General features: G+C 36.8%; 1 protein-coding gene across 1 annotated transcript in view; it reads right to left on the minus strand.

The window, feature by feature from the left end:
* Positions 1-17,498: 17,498 nt before the first annotated feature.
* Positions 17,499-23,325, minus strand: part of GCFC2 (GC-rich sequence DNA-binding factor 2) — an 81,540-nt gene continuing 75,713 nt past the window's right edge. Inside the window, exon 18 of the transcript XR_010662341.1 lies at positions 17,499-18,012. The gene's annotated coding sequence lies outside the window, so the exon portion shown is untranslated. The remainder of the gene's footprint in view (positions 18,013-23,325) is intronic.

The following is a 23,325-nucleotide window of genomic DNA, read 5'->3' on the forward strand; positions in this document are numbered from 1 at the left end:
AGTTTATTTTATTCATTTACATTTAAAGTAATTAGTATAAGGAAGAACTGCCACTTGTCTTTATGTATTATACATTTTTTGTTTCTCATTACTGTTTTTTTGGTGGTTAACCATTATGATTCCCTTCTCATTTCCCTTTTGCATATAGTCGTTAAATATTTTCTTTGTAGTTTCTATGGTGATTATACTCAACATTATACAGTCTGATTTGAATTGATTATCAGTTTGAATTCAACAACAAACAAAATTTCTAATCCTATAAAGCTCTATTCTCCCTTTATTGATGTCACAAATTACATCTTCATATATTGTGTGCCTCATAATATGTTTATAATTATTTTGTTGCACTGATCTTTTAAGTCATGTAACTGTTAGTCGGTCAGTTGTGTCCAACTCTTTCATGTGTCCAACTCTTTACAGTCCATGAACTGTAACCCGCCAGGCTCCTCTGTCCATGGGATTCTCCAGGCAAGAATACTAGAATGGGTTTCCATTTCCTTCTCCAGGGGATATTCCCAACCCAGGGATCAAACCTGGGTCTCCCTTTAAGTCGTGTAGGAGATAAAACAGAGTTACTAAACAAAATTACAACAATAATAGCTATTATATTTTCCTATGTATTTACCTTTACTAGAGGTCTTTATCACAAACTAGATGTAGATTCAAGTTACTGGCTACTGTCCTTTCTTTTCTGCCTGAAGTACTCCCTATAACCTTTCTTGTAGGACAGGTCTAGTTGTAATAAACTGTCTTAGGTTTTGTTTATCTGGGAATGTCTTTATTTCTACTTACTGAAGGTTTCTAGATAGAGTATTTTTTGTTGACAGTATTTTTCTCTCAGCAAGTTAAATATCTCCTGGCCTCTGATTTCTGATGAGATTTGTCTGTTAAATTTATTAGGATATTTTGATCATGAGTTGTTTCTCCTTTGCTGCTTTCAGGATTGTCTCTGTCCTTGTCTTTTGCCAGTTTGATTATTATATGTCTTGGTATGGGCCTCTGAGTTTATTCTGCTTGGAGTTCATTGAGATTCTTGGATTTGGAGATTCATGTCTGTCATCAAATTTTGGCTGTATTTAACCATTCTTTCTTCAAATATTCCTTCTGATCCTTTCTTTTGGGACATTCATAATGCACATTAGTCTTTTTGATGGTCCCATTAGTTTTGTAGACTGTGTTCACGTCATTCTTTTTTTCTTTTTGCTCCACAGGTATGATCATTGTAATTATCCTAGTATTAAGTTAGTTGATTAATTTTTTTGGCCTGCTCACACTGGCTGTTGAACTCCTCCAGCACTATTTTAAAGTGTCAGTTATATATTTCCATCCTTAGAATTTGGTTCTTTGTTGATTTCTATGTTTTTATTGCTAATCTCACTTTGTTCATATATCCCTTTTCAAATTTCCTTTTGTTCTTGGTCTGTGTTTTCCTTTAGCTCTTTGAGCATGTCTAAGACAGTTATTTAAAGTCTTTGTCTATTAATTCTGATATCTCTGCTTCTGCAGTGATTGGTTCTGTTTAAATAGCCATGCATTCCCATGTCTTTGAATGTATTTTGCTTATTTTTGTTGAAAATTGGACATTTAAATATTCTAATGTGATTCTGGAAATCAGATTTGCCCTCCTTCCCTAGAGTTTTCTCTGTTTTGATTATTGGACTATAGTAGTCCTTTGGCTTTGGAGAAGGCAATGGCAACCCACTCCAGTACTCTTGCCCAGAAAAATCCCATGGACAGAGGAGCCTGCTAGGCTGCAGTCCATGGGGTTGCAAAGAGTTGGACATGACTGAGCAACTTCACTTTCACTTTTCATTTTCATGCATTGGAGAAGGAAATGGCAACCCACTCCAGTATTCTTGCCTGGAGAATCCAAGGGACAGCGGATCCTGGTGGGCTACCATCTATGGGGTCGCACAGAGTTGGACACGACTGAAGTGACTTAGCAGCAGCAGCAGCAGTCCATTTGCTTAGTGATATTCTCAAAATTATTTTTTGCAAACAATATATTCCTTGTATGTGATCACTGAAATCTGTTTCTTACCTTTTTTTAGATAGTGTTTTGATAGGTTTTCTTAAAAGTCAGGAGCTAAAACAAACACACCTCTCCCTGTTTTTACAGGTTGTCACTTTTCTAATATACTCCCTCAACAATAAACAGGCTTGCACTAAGCCTAACAGTTAGCCTGTGTTGAAAACTTAGGGTCTTTGGAGTCTTTTTAAAGCATGTTTCTTATTCTGGATGTATGTGGCTTTCTAAATTTCCCTATATATACTTCTGAATATCCTAAGGGCCCAAAGTAACTCCCCACCCTCAGCTTTTTCTCCCAGTCCTTATATGGTCTGTTGTATCATAGATCTTAGATGTATCTCAGTTGTAATCTTTTGACCCAGGCACTTGTGGATTGTTGACTTGCCTTATACTGTTTTAGGGCAATGCTTTCTGCTTTTCTGGCCTGAGTTTCCAGTTAGGCAAAACAGAAATGAGTGCTTTGCTTCAGTTTTCAAGAAACCCCCTGAGAGGCTAGAGTATAGACATAAATAGAAATTTGTGAATGAGGTCTGCTCTGTACCATCCAGTCCATCCTAAATGAATTCAGTCCTGAATGTTCATTGGAAGGACTGATGCTGAAGCTGAAACTCCAATACTTTGGCCACCTGATGCGAAGAACTGACTCATTTGAGAAGATCCTGATGCTGGGAAAGATTGAAGGCAGGAGCAGAAGGGGATGACAGAGGATGAGATGGTTGGATGGCATCACTGACTCAATGGACATGAGTTTGAGTAAACTCTCGGAGATGGTGATGGACAGGGAGGCCTGGCGTGCTGCAGTCCATGGGGTCGCAGGGAGTCGGACACGACTGAGTGATTGAACTGAACTGAACTAACTGCACCATCCAGAGACAGGGAGTGAAGTTTCACACTGAGAACAAAGCTTTTTTTCTTCAAGATAGCTGCCACATCAAGGAGGGGTGAGGGAAGGGCAAATAAAAATGCCACAAAGGGTCCAGTGGAGGCCGGCGCCGCACTGGGCCAGTGCTGGTAAAATTTTCCCGCGCCCTGGGTTAGGTAGTGTAGAAGAGAAGCGTGTTGGGGTTTCTACCGATCCTATCAGCCAAGGTCGTTCTCCTCACCTCATCCTCATAACTACCTCCCTTACCACACGTCGGAAGGGTGGGAAGGGACTTACGTGGCGGTCCTGGACTTCACCCGCTTCCGCATTTGATATAGGCCGCCTCGGGCGGAAGCCGAGGCTGTGGGGTAGGCTCCCACACCTGTACGGACGGTGGTGGCCCGAGAGGGTCATTTTTAACGAGGGAAAAGGCATTCCAGGTTTGCTCTTGTAACTACAAGTTTACGGAGCGCTAATACAGATCCGACAAGATAAAAGCTGCAAGAGAAAGAACAGTGAAGTATAGAGAATTGGAAGGATCTTGGATTTGACTGACGATGCTTGGCGAGAAGACAAGCTGCCTCACGAGGATGTTGCAATACCACTGAATGAGATTCCTGAACCTGAACGGGACAAAGGTGGCACCACGGAATCTGTTAAAGAACAAGAGATGAAGTGGACCGACTTGGCCTTCCAGTACCTCCATGAGAATGTTCCCCCCCATAGCAAACTGACACCTGGCTCCTTGTTCATCGACAGATTTTTTTTTTTTTAATACAGATACAAAACATTTTTTGTCTCCTAACTTAAATCTTTTAGTGATAGATCAACACCCAAAAGTGTACAATTAATTTTGTGGCAGCAAAATGCAATGTGAAAATGCTCAACCAGGTTGAGAAGCTGATTGCAGTTTCTTAGGGATACAGAACATCTGGCCCTTTGAACCTAAAGTTCTTCATTAACTAGCTTGTGTTTGAACATCATTCATTAAACATTTGCCTTTAAAAAAAAATGCTATAAAGCTTTTCAACCATTTGTTTTTGTGAAAATTTTTTCTAGTATTTTTTGAGATATAATTGAGTACTATGTAAGTTATAGCTTAATAGTTTTACTTTCATATGTTGAAATGATTATCAGCATTTTTAGGTAATATCAATAATCTTATATTTGTACAAAAAGAAAATGATTCTTGTGATGAGAAATTAGAAACTAGTCTCTTAATAACTTTAAAGTACAACATATAGCAGTGTTACCTATAGCCGTCAAATTGTATATTACCTCTCCAATACTTATTTATTTTATAACCGGAAGGCTGTACCTTTTGAGCAACTTTATCCAATTCCTCCACCTCCTGCTCCCTGCCTGAACCACCAAGAATCTGATGTTTTTGGGTGTTTGTTTCAGTTTTGCATATAAGTAAGTTCATACAGTATTTGTCTTTCTCTGACTTATATCACTTAGCGAAATGCCCCACAAAGTCCATCCATGTTGTAAATGGCAGGATTTCCTTATTTCTTTATGGCAGAATAATATTCCATTGTATGTATATTACAAACCACAACTTCTTCATTTTTTATCTAGTGACAGATAGTTAGGTTTTTACCATGCTTTGGCTATTGTAAATAATGCTACTATAAACTTGAGGGTGTAGATAATTCTTTGGCATAGTGTTTTTATTTCTTTGTATACACCCAGGAGTAGAAGTGCTGGATCATATGGCAGTTATACTTTTAATTTTTTGGAGAAATCACCATACTATTTTCATAGTTGCTATATTAATATACATTTCCATGAACACTGCACAAGTGTTCCCTTTTCTCCACACCCTCAACATTTGTTCCCACATATATTTTTGGTGGTAGTTATTATAATAAGTGTGAAGTGTTATCTCATTCAGGTTTTGATACACAAAACTATACAAAAAAGGTCTTAATAACCTAGATAACCACGATGGTGTGTTCACTCACCTAGAGCCAGACAGCTTGGAGTGTGAGGTCAAATGGGCCTTAGGAACCATTACTATGAACAAAGTTAGTGGAGGTGATGGAATTCTAGCCACACTATTAAAATCCTAAAAGATGATGCTGTTAAAGTGCTGCACTAAATATGCTAGCAAATTTGGAAAACTCCAAATTTAGTGGTGATGGGACAGGAAAAGATCAGTTTTTATTTCAGTCCCAAAGAATTGCAATTCCACAGAACATTCAACTGTGTATATACTCGGTTACTCAGTCATATCTGAATCTTTGTGACCCCATGGACTATAGCCAGGCAGGCTTCTTTGTCTGTGGGATTTTCCAGGCAAGAATACTGGACAGGGTTGCCATTTTCTACTCCAGGGGATCTTCCTGACCCAGGAATTGAACCCACATCTCTTGTGTCCCCAGTTTGGCAGGCAGATGCTTTACAACTGGTGCAATCTAGGAAGCCCTAGAAAGCTCAAAGATCAAACTACCATACAGTTGCACTCATTTCACTTGCTAGCATGGAGATGCTAAAAAAGGTCTATAATAGCTTTGACTATACGGACTTTGTTGGCAAAGTGATATCTCTGCTTTGAAAAACTCTGTCTAGGTTTGTCATAGCTTTTCTTCCAAGGAGCAAGCATCTTTTAATTTCAAGATTGCAGTCACTGTCAAGAGTGATTTTGGAGCCCAAGAAAATAAAATCTGCCACAGTTTGAATGTTTTCCCCACCTATTTACCATGATCTTAGTTTTTTGAACGTTGAGTTTAAGCTAACTTTTTTACTCTCCCCTTTTCACCCTCATCAAGAGGCTCTTTAGTTCCTCTTTACTTTCTGCCATTAGAGTGGTATCATCTGAAGTTGTTAATGTTTCTTCCAGCAGTCTTGACTCCAGCTTTTGATTCATCCAGCCCAGCATTTCTCATGATGTATTCTGCATATAAGTTAAATAAGAAGGGTGACAATATACAACCTTGATGTAATCCTTTCCCAATTTTGAACCAGTTCATTGTTCCATGTCTGGTTCTAACTGTTGCTATTTGACATGCATACAGATTTCTCAGGAGGCACGTACAATGATCTGGTGTTTCCATCTCTTTAAGAATTTCCCACAGTTTCTTGTGATCCATACATAGTCAAAGGCTTTAGCATAGTCAATGAAGAAGTAGATGTTTTTCTGGAATTCTCTCACTTTTTCTATGATCCAGCTGATGTTGATAATTCGATCTCTAGTTCCTCTGTCTTTTCTAAATCCAGCTTGAACATATGGAAGTTCTTGGTTCATATACTATTGACGCCTCGCCTAGAGGATTTTGAGCATTACTTTGCTAGCATGTGAAATGAGTAGTAGTGTAGTAGTAGTTGTGTAGTAGTTTGAACATTCTTTGCTACTGGCTTTCTTTGGGGTTGGAATGAAAGCTGACTTTTTCCAATCCTGTGGCCACTGCTGAATTTTTTAAATTTGCTGGCATATTCAGTGCAGCACTTTCACAGCATCATCTTTTAGGATTTGAAATAACTCAAACTGGAATTCCATCACCTCCACTAGCTTTGTTCATAGTGATGCTTCCTAAAGCCCACTTGACTTCTCACTCCAAGATGTCTGGCTCTAGGTGAGTGATCACACCATTGTGGTTATCTGGGTCATTAAGATCTCTTTTGTGTAGTTCTTCTGTGTATTCTTGCCACCTCTTAATATCTTCTACTTCTGTTAGGTCCATACCATTTCTGTACTTTATTGTGTTCATCTTTGCATTAAATGTTCCCTTGGTATCTCTAATTTTCTTGAAGAGATCTCTAGTCTTTCCCATTCTATTTTTTCCCTCTATTTCTTTGCATTGTTCACTTAGGAAGGATTTCTTATCTCTCCTTACTATTCTTTGGAAGTCTGTATTGAGATGGGTATATCTTTCCTTTTCTCCCATGCCTTTTGCTTCTCTTCTTTTCTCAGCTATTTGTAAGGCCTCCTCAGACAACCATTTTGCCTTTTTGCATTTCTTTATCTTGGGGATGGTTTTGATCACTGCCTCTTGCACAATGTTACAAACTTCTGTCCATAGTTCTTCAGACACTCTGTCTATCATATCTAACCCCTTGAATACATTTGTCACTTCCACTATATAATTGTAAGGGATTTGATTTAGGTCATGCCTGAATGGCCTAGTGACTTTCCCTACTTTCTTCAATTTAAGTCAGTTTGGCAATAAGGAGTTCATGATCTGACCCACAGTCAGCTCCTGGTCTTGTTTTTGCTGACTGTGTAGAGCTTCTCCATCTTTGGCTGCAAAGAATATAATCAATCTGATTTTGGTGTTGACCATCTGGTGTCTGTGATGACTATCTTTTGTGTTGTTGGAAGAAGGTGTTTGCTATGACCAGTGCATTCATTTAGCAAAATTCTGTTAGCCTTTGCCCTACTTCATTTTGTACTCCAAAGCCAAACTTTTTTAAATTAATTTTTTAAATTAATTAATTAATTAAAATAACTGTTGCTATTTGACATGTATACAGATAAAATTTAATTAATTTTTTAATTAATTTATTTATTTTAATTGGAGGCTAATTACTTTATAATATTGTAGTGGTTTTTGCCATACATTGACATGAATCAGTCATGGGTGTACATGTGTTCCCCATCCTGAACCCCTGCCAGGTATCTCTTGACTTCCTACTTACTCCAGATATCTCTTGAATTCCTACTTTTGCAATCCAGTCCCCTATAATGAAAAGGACATCTTTTTTTGGTGTTAGTTCTAGAAGGTCTTGTAGGTCTTCATAGAACTGCTCAACTTCAGCTTCTTCAGCACTAGTGTTTGGGCATAGACTTGGATTACTGTGACATTGAATGGTTTGCCTTGGGAATGAACAGAGATCATCCTGTCATTTTTGAGATTGCACCCAAGAACTGCATTTCAGACTCTTTTATTGACTGTGATGGCTACTCCATTTCTTCCAAGGGATTCTTGCCCACAGTAGTAGATATAATAGTCATCTGAATTAAATTCACCCATTCTGGCCCGTTTTAGTTCACTGATTCCTAAAATGTCAATGTTCATTCTTGCCATCTCTTATTTGACCACTTCCAATTTACCTTGATTCATGGAGCTAACATTCCAGGTTCCTATGCGATATTGTTCTTTACAGCATCAGACCTGACTTTCACCACCAGACACATCAACAACTGGGCTTTGTTTTTGCTTTGGTTCAGCCTCTTTATTCCTTCTGGGCTATTTCTCCACTCTTCCCTAGTAGCATGTTTGTACATCTACTGACCCGGTAGATGTTTGTACATCTACTGATGCTATGCTTCATCATAAGCATAGCACTGCATAGCACTGCATTAATATATATATGTAATATATAATATATATATATGTAATATATATATGTAATATATATATAATATATATATGTAATATATATATTAATATACAACATTAACCTGTTATCATACACGTGGTTTGCTGATATTTTTCCCATTGTGTAGGCTGTTTTTTCATTTTGTTGATTGTTTCTTTTGTTCTGTATACATTTTTAAGTTTGATGTTGTCTCAGTTGTTTATTTTGCATTTTCTTGCTTGAGTTTTAGAAGTCATATTCAAAAAATCATTTCCAAAACACATGTAAAGAAGCATTTTTCCTATATTTTCCTTTAGGAGTTTTAAGGTTTTCAGTCTTACATTTAAGTCTTCATTCCACTCTAAATTAATTTTTGTGAGTGGTGAAATACAGGGGTCTAGTTTTATTCTTTTATATGTTCAGTTGCTCAATCATGTCTGACTCTTTGCAACTCCATGAACTGCAGCATGCTAGGCCTCCCTGTTCATCACCAACTCCCAGAGTCCACCCAAACCCATGTCCATTGAGTTAGTGATACCATCCAACCATCTCATCTTCTGTCGTCCCCTTCTCCTCCTGCCCTCAATCTTTCCCAGCATCAGGGTCTTTTCAAATGAGTCAGCTCTTTGCATCAGGTGGCCAGGGTATTGGAATTTCAGCTTCATTATGTAAATATCCAATTTTCCAGGCACAATTTATTGATGATATGCTTTCTGCATTGATTATTTTTGGTTGCCTTGTCAAATACTAGTTGCTGTATATACATGGGTTTATTTATGGGTTTTCAATTCTGTTCCATTAGTCTGTGCATCCATTTCTATGCAAGGACTATACTGTTTTGATTACAATAGTTTTTTAACATGACCTTAAATCAGAAAGTGTGATGCAGAAAGTGTGATCACTTCTCCTTTTTCAGGATAGCTTTGTCTATTCAATGTCTTTCATAGTTCCCTATATGTTTTAGGATTTTGTTTTCCTCTGGTAAAAAAAAAAGTACCATTGGAAGCTTAATAGGGATTGCATGAATTCATAGATGGCTTTGGGTATTATGGACCTTTTAACAGTACTCATTCTTCCATTCCATGAACATGGGATACCTTTCCATTTATTCATGTCTTCTCCAGTTTCTTTCATCAGCACCTTAAGTGAGAGATCTTTTACCTACTTAAGTTTATTCTTAACTTTTTCTAATTCTTTTTGATGCTATAGTAAATGAAATTGTTTATTTCATTTTCAGATAATAGTTATTAGTGTATAGAAACTCCACAGATTTTCATATGATGATTTTGTATCCTACAACTTCACTAAATTTATTGATTAGATCTAATAAGGTTTTTTCTGGGAGGGGCAGTTTTAGGATTAGAAAATCATGTTGTCTGCAAATAGTCAATTTTACTTCTTTTGTTCCAATTCTGATGCCTTTTATTTCTTTTTCTTGTCTGATTTCTCTGGCTAGGACTTCCAATACTTTGTTGAGTAGGAATGATGACAGTTGGCAACCTTGCCTTGTTCCTAGTCTTAGAGGAAAAACTTTCAATTTTTCACCATTGAGTATGATGTTAACTGTGATCTTGTCCTATGTGGCCTACATTATGTTGAGATTTGGTTCTTCTGTACTTAATTTTTGAAGAGGTTTTTATTAAAAAAAATATTTATTTGGCTGTGTAGGGTCTTTTAAAAATATTTTATTTATTTGGGTGCATCAGGTCTTAGCTGTGGCATGCAAGATGGTTGCAGTGTACAGCCTCTCTAGTTGTGGCATGTAGATTCAGTAGTTATGGCATACAAGCTCAGTTGCTCTGCAGCATGTAGGATCTTAGTTCCCTGATAGGGCTTGACCATGCAGCCTCTGAATTGAAAGGCAGATTCTTAACTCCTGGACCATCAGGGAAGTCCCTATGTAGGGTCTTGGTTGCAGCATGCAGGATCTTTGCATCATGTGATTTCTTTCATTGCAGCACATGGACTCTCTATTTGTGCTGCAAGGGCTTGGTAGTTGTGGCCCATGGGCTGCAGAGTGTGCAGGCTCAGTAGCTGCAATATGCAGGCTTAGTTGCTCCTTGGTATGTGGGATGTTATTTCCCTGACCAGGGATCAAATTCATGCCTCCCTGCATTGCAAGGTGGATTCTTAACCACTGAACCACCAGGGAAATCCCTCTAAGAGTTTTTATCATCAACAAATGTTGACTTTTGTCAAATGCTTTTTCTGTATCTCTTTCTATGATTATTTTTCTTTAGTTGTATTAGTGTGATATATCACGTGTATTCCTCTGTGGATGTTGACCCATCCTTGCAGTGTAAATTCCACGTAGTCATGGTCAATGATCCTTATAATGTGCTACTGAATTCAGTTTGCTAATATTTTATTAAGAATTTTTGCATCCATATTCATCAGGGATATTGGCCTGTATATTACTTGCAGTGTCCTTTCCTAGCTTTCATATCAGGGTTATGCTGGCCTCATAAAGTTAGTTGGAGAATATTGCCTCCTCTTCAATTTTTGGGAAGAATTTGAGATGTATTAGTATTAATTCTTCCTGGTGTGGCTCAGCAGTAAAGAATCCTGCAATGCAGGAGATGCAGGTTTGATCCCTGGGTTGGGAGGATCCCCTGGAGAAGGAAATGGCAATCCACTCCAGCATTCTTGTCTGGAAAATTTCATGGACAGAGATGTCTGGCAGGCTACAGTCCATGGGTTCCCAAAGAGTTGGACACGACTGAGCAACTGAACACACACTTCTTTAAATCCCTGGAAAAATTCATGAGAGAAGCCATCTGGTCTTGGATTTTTCTTCTTTGGGAGATTTTTGATTATTAATTCAATCTCCGTATTAGTGATTGGTCTGTTCAGATTTTCTATTCCAGATTCAGTCTTATAGTTCATCTTTCTAAGACTTTTTCCATATCAAGGTTTTCCAGTTTGTAGGCATATAATTGTTCATAGTAGTTTATGATCTTTTATATTTCAGTTGTGCCAGTTTTGAATGTCTCCTCTTTCATTTATAATTTTGTTGTCTGAGTCTTCTCTTTTATCACTGGTTGGATAATTAAAGTTTTGACAATTTTGTTTATATTTTCAAAGGACCAATTCTTTTGTTAATACTTTCTATTGTTTTTCTCTTCTGTATTTCATTTATTTCTGCTCTTATCTTTATTATTTTCTTCCTTCTATTAATTTTTGGTTCGGTTTGTTCTTCCTTGTCTAATTCCTTGATGTGTAGAATTAAATTGTTTGAGATCTTACTTATTTCTCAATGTAGGTTTTTTTTCTATAAACTTCCCACTTATAACCTCTTTTGTTGCATCCCATAACTTTTGGTATTTTGTGCTTCCATTTTCATACATCTCAAGATAACTTTTTATTCCTCCTGCAATCTATGATCCATTAGTTGTTCAGGAGAGTGTTGCTTAACTTCCCTTTATTTGTTAATTTTCCAGTTTCCTCCTGTTATTGATTTCTATTTTCATACCATTGTGGTCAATACTTGGTATGACTTCCATTTTCTTGAATTTGCTTAGACTTTTATGGCCTAATATATGGTCTATCTTAGAGAGTATTTCTGTGTGCTTGAGAATATGCTATTTTGGATAGAATATTCTGTATACATATGTTTGGTTCATTTAGTCTCTGTTGTTCAAGTGCACTCATTTGTCTTTGATTGTTTGTTTGGATGATCTATTATTGAGTCAGATATTAAAATTTCCAATTATTATTGTATTGCTATTTACTTCTCCTTTTAACTTTTAGTTTTTATTTTATATATTTAGTGCTCAGATGTAGGGTGCATATTTAGATCTCTTATATCTTGATGGACTGACCTCTTTATAATTATATAATGACCTTCTTTGTAATTTTTACCATTTTTAATTTAAAATATATTTGGTCCAAAATAAGTATGGAAGCTACTATTTTCTTTTCTTTTTGCTTATGATTTACTTGTGATATCCTTTTCTATCCCATCATGCTCAATCTGTGTGTATCTGTAGGCAGCACATCAATGGATCTTTTTGTTTATCCTTTTAGCCATTCACTGTCTTTTTATTACAGAAGTAATCGGTTTTTGTTTAAAGTAATTTTTGATAGGTGGTAATTACAATGGCCTTTTCTTTGGTTTTGTTCTGGTAGTCTGGCTGTTTTGTAGATAATTTGTTTCTTGCTTCTTATCCTGTTTTTCTTTTTTTCTGGTTTGTTGTCTTTTGGTATCAGATGTTTTGACTTTATCTTGTTTGTGTGTGTGTGTGTGTGTGTGTGTGTGTGTGCGCGCGCGCACACGCGCGTGTGTAATCACTACAGGTTTCCCCCCTTATAATTACCATGAAGCCTACATAAAAATCTTAAAATTGCAACACTCGGGTTTAAACTGGTACCAACTTTGATAGGATTTCTACAATTTACACTTTGACTTCTCTGCCTCGCATTTTTGGTTACTGATATTATAGTTTATATATTTTTTAATATTGTGCATCCAACAACAGGTTGTTGTAGTTATGTTTATTTTCACTGTTTATTTTTTAACTTTTAATCCAAAGTTGTAAGTGAATTACATGCTGCCATACCATATTACATAATCTACCATCACAAGTGAGTTTCAAACTACCTTGTTTCATGTCTTTTAGTTCAATTCAAAGAATTCCCTTTAGCTTTTCTTATAAGGCAGATTAATGCCAATGAACGCCTTAAATTTTTGGTTGTTTGGGAAAATTATCTCTGCTTTATATCTGAAGGACAGCTTTTCCAGTTATAGAATTCCTTATCGACAGGTCTTTCATTTGGCATTTTAAATATATTATCCCATTCTTTCCTGACTTGAAAATGTTTCTGTGAGAAATCTACTGATACTATTATCTGGTTCCCTTGTATGTAACTTTTCCCTCTGTCTGTTTTTCTACTTTCAAAATTGTTTGATTTGAAATTTTAATTATAACCTGAAAAAGAAGTTGTTATTAAAATGTCCATGTTGTTGTCCTTTGGGCCTTATGAATCTGAATGGATATGAATCTCATTTCTCTCCCAAGGGTATGAAGTTTTCAGCCATTATTGCTTTTTTTTTTTTTTTTTCCCATTATTGCTTTAAATATACTTTGCCCCTTTCTCTTTCCTTCTGGAATTTCTATAATGCAGATGTTGTTTCCTTTGACTGTGTACATAAATCCTACTGGCTTTTTCTCTTTTTCCTTTCCATTCCTCTGATTAGATAATTTCAAGTGTCTTACAGGTCATTTATTCTTCTGCATGGTTGGGTTTGCTTTTGAAGCTCTCTATTGCATTCTTCAGTCATTGTATTTTTTCAGGTCTAGGATTTCTGGGGGTTTTCTTTGCTTTGTCAGGGCAGGTCGGTATTGCTATCAGGGTCTATTTTGTGGTGACGCTGCAGCCTGAGATCTAAGGTTGGGGGACTGCCATTGACTGAGAACAGCTGGAAAGGACTGCTGGCTTAGCTCTCTGCCCACTTGAGGCCGTACAGGTTCTTTGGCTGGGGTTACTAGATGGTCAGAACTGGGCACTATCCTCAGCAGTTATCTTGCCTGACCTGGCAGGGCAATGGCTTATTGTTTGGGGACCTGAATCAAACAAGACTGTACACTGAATTCCCTGGCCAGGTGGGGCCACTCCTTTTGTTCTACAGACAGGGAAGCCACAGGCTGGCTCTGTGTTCAAGTGCCACTTTAAGCAGAGCTGTTGGATAAGATATGCAACTTCCTATCAAAGTGCCCTGATAAGTTTCCTGGTAGGGTGGGCAAGACTATAAATTAATTTTCCTGTCAGACTGAGTAGACTAATCAGATCCAAGGTTGGCAAGTGTCTTTGCAATCTTGACTCAGGCCAACCCATGCACCAAGTTTCCTGGCTAAATGGGGCCACTGGACTTGCAGATGATCACCTGTGTTTGCATCTATTGGTGTTGCTGGGTTAGTTTTCTACATGTTCCAGCCAGGATTTCTGGTTTGGAGGGGCTGAAGTGAGAGAGACTATGAATTAGCTCCTTTGTGTGGGCAGAGAGAGGGAATCAGTTCAGTCTGGAAAAGCTCTGTTTGAGGTCTTGACTCACGCTAACCCTCACCCCAAATTCCCTGGCTGAGTGGTGTGCTCTGTGGATGATCAGCTCTGCCTACTGTACTCTCTTGTTCAGTGTCATTGGGTTACACAGCTTATCAGGTTTTCCAACCATGCTTTCCCTGTGAGGTGAGGCCAGAGTAGAATCCCAAGAAGTAGCCAATAATCCTGGGGGAGCTGGATGTTTACCCCGGGCTCTTTTTTTCCCACTGGAGGAAATGGAGGGGCAGTGGAACCCTCTTGGTGTATTGCTGCCCTTGCCTGGGGGATAGGCAACGTGCTAAGCATGTAGCTGCTCCTCTTCCTCTGCTTATGCAGTGTCTCAGTCTCTGTGGCGCGGGGGAGTGCTTCAGCTTCACCTCTGTGTTCTAGGATTTTCTCAACAGTATCTTGCTTATGAATAGTCGTTGGTTCAACTTGTGAAGGGGAATGAAGCCAGGAACAACGCCTGACATGATCTATGTTGCTGTCTTGGTGACTTCCTACCATTTAAAATTTGTTTTGCCTCAGTGTTTGGTTGGCTGCTATTAACTTTTTGACCTTTCCAGAGTTCTGGAAAAGTTGGTTGTGAATGTTGGGGTTTTTTCAGTGTTTCTCTGGAACATCAAGATCTTCGAGGTATCTAGTAATCATTTTTCTCAAGTGTGTTGTTTTTAAACCTCCCTTTAGCATTGTGGTGGGACAGTTATTAGCTGGGAAGAAACAACTCCCTGAGTCTTTTGTATAACTCAGAGTTTAAAAGTAGCGTTTTCCTTTGTTTCCAAGAACAGGCTAGTCTATGTCCTATTAGAAGTCCTCCTGTTTCAGACACTGCAAGGCACTTCATGTCTCTTAATATTCACAAAAACCTGGTGAGATCAGTGTCTTTAGTTTTACAAATAAAGTAGCTACGGAGAGGAAAGTAGCTTATCTAAAGTGGAGACAGGTGATCAGGCTAATGTTAAAACACAAAAATGTCTGAATTTTCAGAACTGTTTAAAAAAAATACCTCCAAACTATCTCAGATTATGATGGGGAAGGTGAGGGATGGAGATTTGCTGTTTAAAAAGTTCTCATTGTGAGAAAAAAAAAGAAAGTTCTCATTGTGACTGTAATGTATAGTTTAAGAACTTAACATCTTGGTCCTACAGGAACAGCAGAATGGAGGTGAAATTCAAGGCAGGTCACTTTGTTCTAAATTAGGCCACTAACCAAAATGTCCACATACTGTGAAGGGAGTAAGTAGAGTGACTAACTTGTCTTGGTTTGCTAGGGATTCCCCAATTTTAGTATTGAAAGTCCTGCATGTTGGAAAATATTAGTCCCAGAAAACCAAGATGGCTAGTCATCCCTACCAGTCATATAGTTACAAAATTTAATTATCTGCAATAGCCTTGTTTTTTTTTTTTTTTTTTTTGCTGTGCTGTGCAGCATAAGGATCTTAGTTCCCCAAACAGGGATGGAACTCATGCATGTCTTGAGTTCATGGCATTTTTTTTTTTTTTTTTTAATTTTGGTCACACCATCTTCATTACTGAGTGGGCTTTTCTCTAGTTGCGGCAAGCAGTGGCTACTCACTAGTTGTGTGGTGCTCAGGCTTCTCATTGTGATGGCGTCTCTATTGTAGAGCATGGGATCTAGGGCATGTGGGCTCAGAAATTGCAGCTTGCAGGCTCTAGAGCACAGACTCAATAGTTGTGGCACATGAGCTTAGTGGCTCTGGGGCATATGGGATCTTCCCAGATCATGGATTGAACTTGTGTCTTCTGCACTGGCAGGCAGATTCTTTACCACTGAGCCACTAGGGAAACCTGGGAGTGTGGAGTCTTAACCACTGGACCACCAGGAAGTCCCTGCAATAGCCTTTTTATAATTTAAAAGTCCTAGTGCTCCTGAAAACTAGAGCACAATAGGGACGTGGTATTTCTATGTATTCCAGTATAGCTTTGCTATAAGAAGTCCAAATATATCCAGAAACATTCTTTGCTTTTCAATGAATAAGCTATCAGTAGTTCTCACATTCTTACTTCACAGAGCCTTTAGTTTTGGAGAAATTTTAAAAGGGTGCCCTATCCTTTATTTATCTCCATACCTCCTGTCAAATGATGGGTGCCACTTTTTAACCATTGAGGTCCTAATAACAAAATTTAAAAAAAACATGTAAATTACTTTTATTGCATCCTTAAATAATTACTAATTGAGGTTGCATTCATCTGCTGTCCTCTATGTAACTTACCAAATCTTGGAATCAGATTGAACACTATCAACTCATATCCATACAGAATTTTATACGGTATTTGCTTTTTATCACAGCAACCTTTGAAAACCCAGCTTCAAAAATACATCTCTTCTAAAGTTATGTCACATAATCTAATGTTGAAACTGAACAACCTTGGGGTGTAAGTGCCAGTGGTTCTGACAAGGTGTCAAGTACTGCTATTTTCCTTGAAAACTTAAAATGTCCCACAGTGCATCTGCATTCACAGTGCTGCCACAGGGCACCTATGATCAGTTTGGGAACTGTGGTTCCATAGACATTTGATTCTGTCATGCAACCAATGCACAAAAATATTCAAATGAATAGACAACTTTAATGTTCTTTTGACATTTTGTAAGGAGCCTGTAAAATCTCTCTGGAATAATTCCGTGAAACTTATTCAAGTTTAAAGGTATCATCAACATAAATGTTTTGTTCATGACTGTCTTAAAGAATCTGCCTGTGACATTCCTGGTTAGCAGGTCATACTGAAATATCTGGGGCAGTGATCCTAAAGCACTATCTTTAAAAAATAATTAATATAAATTGGAGGATAATTACTTTACCATATTGTGGTGGCTTTTTCCCATACATCAACATGAATCAGCCATAAGTGCACGTGTGCCCTATCCTGAAACCCCCTCCCCACCCCATCCCTCTGGGTTGTCCCAGAGCACTGGCAGTGAGTGCCCTGCTTCATGCATCGAGCTTGCCCTGGTCATTTTACAGATGGTAATATACATGGTTCAATTAAAGCGCTAGACTTGCTGGAAACTTGTTAGGGTCAGGTTTGGGCAGAAAAGAGTAAGAAACCACTGGTCTGGTGGACTGTATTGTTAAAAATCTCTCTGAATATCACTATCAGTTTTCTTCCATTAACATCCACTGATGACTTCTGAAAACTGTCATAGGAGGGGCAATTAATATGGTCTTCAGTGGTGCTCAGTTCATTCATAACACTACCAGAGATAGTTCATTATTCTAGATAGTTGTCTGACATACAAGGTATTTTTTTTAAATTGATGCATAATTAATGTACAATAAAATACACAGATCTTTGGCTTTCTCTTTGAATGTATTCCTACCTTTCTTTCATTTAATGACGTTTTCGGGTATACTTATTGTATACAATAGTTTATTTCTAATGTTGGGTAGTTTTCCATTGTATGAATCTAAAGCTCTATCCATTTTGGTTACAGTTTGGGGCTATAATTAATAAGGCTCCTATTAACACTCTTATATAAGCTTTTCTTATGAACATATTTTTATTTTCTTAGGTAAATACACCTAAGAGTGACACTGTTGAGTTGTTTGGTTAGTAAATGTTTAATAAATTGATGAACAGTTTTCCAACGCAGTTTTTCCATTTTACACTTCCATCTGCGACCTAGGAGTGTTCCAACGGCTTCACATTCTTGGCATCATTTGTTGATATTAGTCTTTTTCAGTCATTCTAGTGGATGTGAACTGGTGTATCATTGTAGTTTTAATTTGTATTTCCCAGCAGACCTAAGATGTAGAATACTTAAAAAAAAACATTTATTTATTTTTAAATGAAACAAAGATGAATATTTTTAATGATAAAAGGTACAATTCACAAAGATGATATACATCATAAATCATGAGACACCTAACAAGAAACAAACAAAGATATATAAAGCAAAAATCAGAATAAATTTAAGGGAAAAGAAAAAATATATATAATCTAATCATAGTGAGACATATTAACATTTCTCTGAGACTATTTTATCAGGTGTAGAAAAAATAAGAATGGGAGCATCTTGAATGACGTCATTAATAATTTAAATATATTTCTATTTATATTAATTTACATTAACCTTATATTCTACACAAATATATTTAAAATTTTGTATCTCATATGTTGTTATCAGATGTCCATAGGACATTTAGAAAAACTGGCAAAAAGATAAATATTACTAAATTTCAAAAAGTAGCTGTTTTTTTGTGATTCAGTTATACATATACATATATGTTACTTTTGAAATTATTTTCCATTATAGGTTATTATAAGATATTGACTATAGTTCCCTGTGCTATACAGTAAACCTTTGTTGCTTATCTATTTTTTTAAATTAGAAATGTAGCACTCCATTCATACTAAGTCAAACAAATGGAATCAAAATGTCATAAATTTTTTAGTTAGGCAAAAATTAGTAAGCTTTCTAAAATATATATACTATACATACTATATATATGTATACAAAAGTTTCTCTACTACAATTAATAAAGGTTTGATAAAGAACATCAAAAAAAAAGAATAACTGGAAAACTAAATGGAATGGGAGCACTAAATATGAAATAGAAATAGAAAAAGTGAAACAAACTAGATAAAAGATCCTCATACGGTCCAGCTGTTTTTAAACATGGCTGCTCATAAGAAACATATCTGGAGCTCTGGTGAAAAAATAATAACTGAGTATTTGTATTTTTCAAAAAATTCCAAAATAATTCTGATATGCATATGGATTTTAAAAAGTGATTACAGATTTTCTATTAAACACTTGCTTTGGTGATATAGAATTCTATTCTTCAGTTGACCAATCATGATACAATGGTATTAAGTAACAGCTACATAATCACTACAGTCAAAGATGTTTCTCAGTTTCACAATCTGTAGCCAGACAAAAAGTAAAAGATAATTACAACTGCAAGTCATAATAGGAATATGATTAACCTAACAATATAAAATAATTAATAAAAATTGGGGGATCAAGCAGAGTGATATGGTAAATGGAAGTGCATACATGCACATATTTTCATCTACCTAGTCAGTCTATGTCTTTTGATTGGTGCATTTAATCCATTTACATTTAAGGTAATTGTCAATATGTATGATCCTATTACCATTTTCTTAATTGTTTTATGTTTATTTTCTGTAGGTAGGTCTTTTCCTTCTCTTGTTTCCTGCCTAGAGAATTTCCTTTAGCATTTGTTGTTGGTGTTCCTTTAGCCTTTGTTGGTTTGGTGGTTGAATTTGCTTCACTATTGCCTGTCTGGATAGCTTTTGATTTCTCCATCAAATCTGAAGGAGAGTCTTGCTAGAGTATTTTCTGCTGTACGGTCTTTCCTTTCATCACTTTAAATGTATCATGTTATTCACTTCTGGCTTGTAGTTTCTGTTGAGAAATCAGCGGATAGCTTGATGGGAGTTCCCTTGTATGCTGTCATTTCCCCCTTGTTGCTTTTAATATTTCATCTCTGTCTTTGGTTTTTGTCAGCCTGATTATTACGTGTCTTGGTGTGTTCTTGGGTTTATCCTTATGGGACTCTCTGTGTTTCCTGGACTTGGCTATTTCCTTTCCCATGTTATGGAAGTTTTCAGCCATTACCTCTTCAAATATTTTTTCAGGTCCTTTCTCTCCTCTCCTTCTGGGACCCCTATAATGTGAATGTTGGTGCATTTAATGTTGTCCCAGAGGTCTCTTAGGTTGTCTTTTTTTGCCCCCTATATTCTGTTCTGCGGCAGTGATTTCCATCAATCTGTCCTCCAGGTCATTTATCCATTCTTCAACCTCAGTTATTCTGCTATTGATTCCTTCCAGTGTATCATTCACCTCTGTTTGTTTGTTCTTTAGTTCTTCTAGGTCTTTGGTAAACATTTCTTTGCATTTTCTCAAGCTTTGCCTCCATTCTTTTTCTGAGATCCTAAAACATCTTCACTATCATCATTCTGAATTCTCTTTCTGGAAGGTTACCTATGTCCACTTCATCTAGTTGTTTTTCTGGGGTTTTATCTTATCCCTTCATCCAGGACATAACTTTCTGCTTTTTCGTGCTATTTAACTTTCTGTAATGTGGTTTGTTAGTCACTAGGGGACTGTGGTTCTTCTTGTGGCTTCTGTCTGCCCTCTAACGGAGGAGGTTAAGAGGTGTATGTAATCTTTCTGATGGGAGGGACTGATAGTGGGGAAAACTAGGTCTTTCTCTGGTAGGCAGGGTCTTGCTCAGTAAAGCTTTAATAGCTGTCTGCTGACTGGTGGGGCTGCAGTCCCTCTGGGAGTTTTTTGGCCTGAGGTGACCCAGCTCCCTGGTCGGGTTAATGGTGACCTCGAAGAGGGTTTACACCAGGGAGGGACATTCCCAGACTGCTGCTGCCAGTGCCCCCATCCGCGGTGAGCCCCTGCCGACCAACACCCCCACAAGAGACCCCCAACACCAGCAAGTGGTTTTGGTCCAGTCTCCGGTGCGGTCACTGCTTCTTTCCTCTGAGTCTTGGCGAGTGCAAGGTTTTGTTTGTGCCCGCCAAGACTGGAGGTTCTCTTTTCCCCAGTCCTGTGGAAGTCTTGTAATCAAATCCCTCTGGCCCTCAAAGTCAGATTCCCTGGGGATTCCCAGTCCATTTGTCAGGTCCCCAGGGTGGGAAGCCTGACATGTGGTTCAGAACCTTCAAAACAGTGGGAGAATTTCTTTGATATTACTGGTCTCCAGTTTATGGGTTACCCACCTGGTGAGCATGGGATTTGACTTTTATCATGATTGTGCCCCTCCTTCCGTCTTGCTGTGGCTCTAAGGTGTAGAATACTTTTGAATAAATTTTAAATTTTGAAAAAGTCCAACTTATCTTTTTTGGTTAGTGTCTTCTGTGCCCTACCCCCTGAAATCTTTTATCTATTCCAGTGTCAAAGACAGTCTATGTTTCTCCTTGCAAGCTTTTGTCTCTAGGCTTTACATTTAGATTTGATTCACCTGTGTGGGTGTGTAGAAAATAAGGGTTCAGGTTCATTCTGTTTCTTATTCAGTGGTTCTACCAATATTGTTATACTCTCCTTTTCTGATGTATTAACATGATACTGTGGTCAAAAATTGATTATTTATATTTAGGTCTGTTCCTGGACTCTTGATTTTGTTCCGCTGATGTATTAGCTTATTCTTATCCTAATACCAAAGACTTGATTATTGTAGCTTTATAGTAAGTCCTGAATTCAGAAAGAACAAGTCTTCCAATTTGTTATTCTGTTTCAAGATAGTTTTGGCTATTTTAAGGTCTCTGTACATCTAGATAAACTTTAATTATTATGTATTTTAATCAATCACTTTGTTCTTTTTTTTTAAAGTCTGATAGAATTTTGATAGGAACTGCATAACAATCGATATTAATCAATATAAGAAGAAGATACCTGAAACAATACCTGAGTTTTCCAATTCATAAACGTGATGTCTATCTTTTTATTTAGGTTTACACATTTTTTCCCTCAGCAATTTGTGTACTCCTCAGTGCACAGTCTTTCTATAGATTTATTCCTAGATATGTGATGTTTGTCAAGGCTACTGAAGTAGTATTGCTTTAAAACTTGTTTCCACTTAGATCGCTAGTATGTCCTTAGGCTTTGAGTTTTGTAAGATCTTGCTAAATTCAAATTTTTTTTTTTTGGTAGAGTGCATAAGGTTTTCTATGTAAACAATCTTGTCACTTGAGAATAATGATTCAACTCTTGTGTTTTAACCCTTATGTCTTTTTCTTGACTGACTGCATGGTTAGGACCTACAGAATAATGCTGAACAGAAAAGGTGAGAGCAGACATCCTTGCATTAATACTTTACCATTAAGTATGATGCTAAATATGGATGTTCTTTTACAGATGGTCTTTATTGAATAATTTATATTCCTGTTTTTGTACTGGGAGAGGGTGTTGAATTTTGTCCAGTGCTTTTCTGTAATCATTGGATGATCGTATGGTTTTCCTCTTTTATTCTGTTCACAGGTGAATTATACTGATTAAATTTCTAATGTTAAGCTGACCTTCTCTTCTGGGAATAAAACCTATTTGGTCATAATGTATTATTATTTTCCTTTTTATACATTGCTGGGTTCAGTTTGCTAGTATTTGAAGGACTTTTATTCCTATATTCATGAGGAATATTGGTCTATTTTCTTGCGGTATCTTTTTCAGATTTCATATCACATATGGTATTTCTTAGAAGTCATCTACATAAAATAATCCAACTGTTCTGAGGTATATTTTCACGGCCATTGGAAAGTTCCTAAAAGCCATATAAAAAAGTAAAAACAAAAAGGTAATTTATCTGATTCAGTAAAAATTTTACATTCTTTAAGTGAACAAAAACCTGAAAAAATCCAGAGAAAGAACTGAGATGTGAGTTAAGTTGTTAACTCAAAGGTTTGTTTTTGTTAGCTGGCATTTCTCTTCTTCATTCCATTCCATTTCTTCATCCATTTCACAGTAACAAGAAAAAAAAAAGAACTCTGCATTGAGGATTAGGCAATCTCCACAAATGTTTTTGAATATTCTTAGTTACAGTATATGATGGATAAAAATCCTGAGATTCAAACCCCAAGCATAGTGAAATTTCAAAACTACTGGGAGTTTAAATCAATTTGCAGTTTTGAAAGTAGTTCTAATATTTTCAATTCTACAAAAAGCAAGAGAAATTCTCTACCCAAGTTAAAAATGTAAGGAATCATCTAACACACCTTTAATTACAAAGGCAAAAATCATAGGAAATTTCAGGTGGTGTACACTTTTAACAATAAAAAAGTACAAATTTAATACACAATAAAATATTTGCCACTTATATAAAAAATAAAGCTGTGTATAGACATATGTGTACATACTTTTTAAGTAGAGAAAAGTTCTGAAAGGATAACAAAGTGAAAACAGCAGTTGCCTCTGGGAATAATAATTGTGTAAGAAAACTTGACTTCTTTTAACAATGGCTTGAATTTTCTAGATGAGATTCTGTTCTGTATAATTTGTGTAACTAAAATAAACTTTAAGAAACTGTTCATACCAGTGAATCATGAATCTTCACTATAGTAGAAATCACATATCACTCTGCGAAAATTTATTACATGCA

Source organism: Muntiacus reevesi, chromosome 3 (genome assembly GCF_963930625.1).
Source record: "Muntiacus reevesi chromosome 3, mMunRee1.1, whole genome shotgun sequence".
Classification (NCBI taxonomy): domain Eukaryota; kingdom Metazoa; phylum Chordata; class Mammalia; order Artiodactyla; family Cervidae; genus Muntiacus; species Muntiacus reevesi.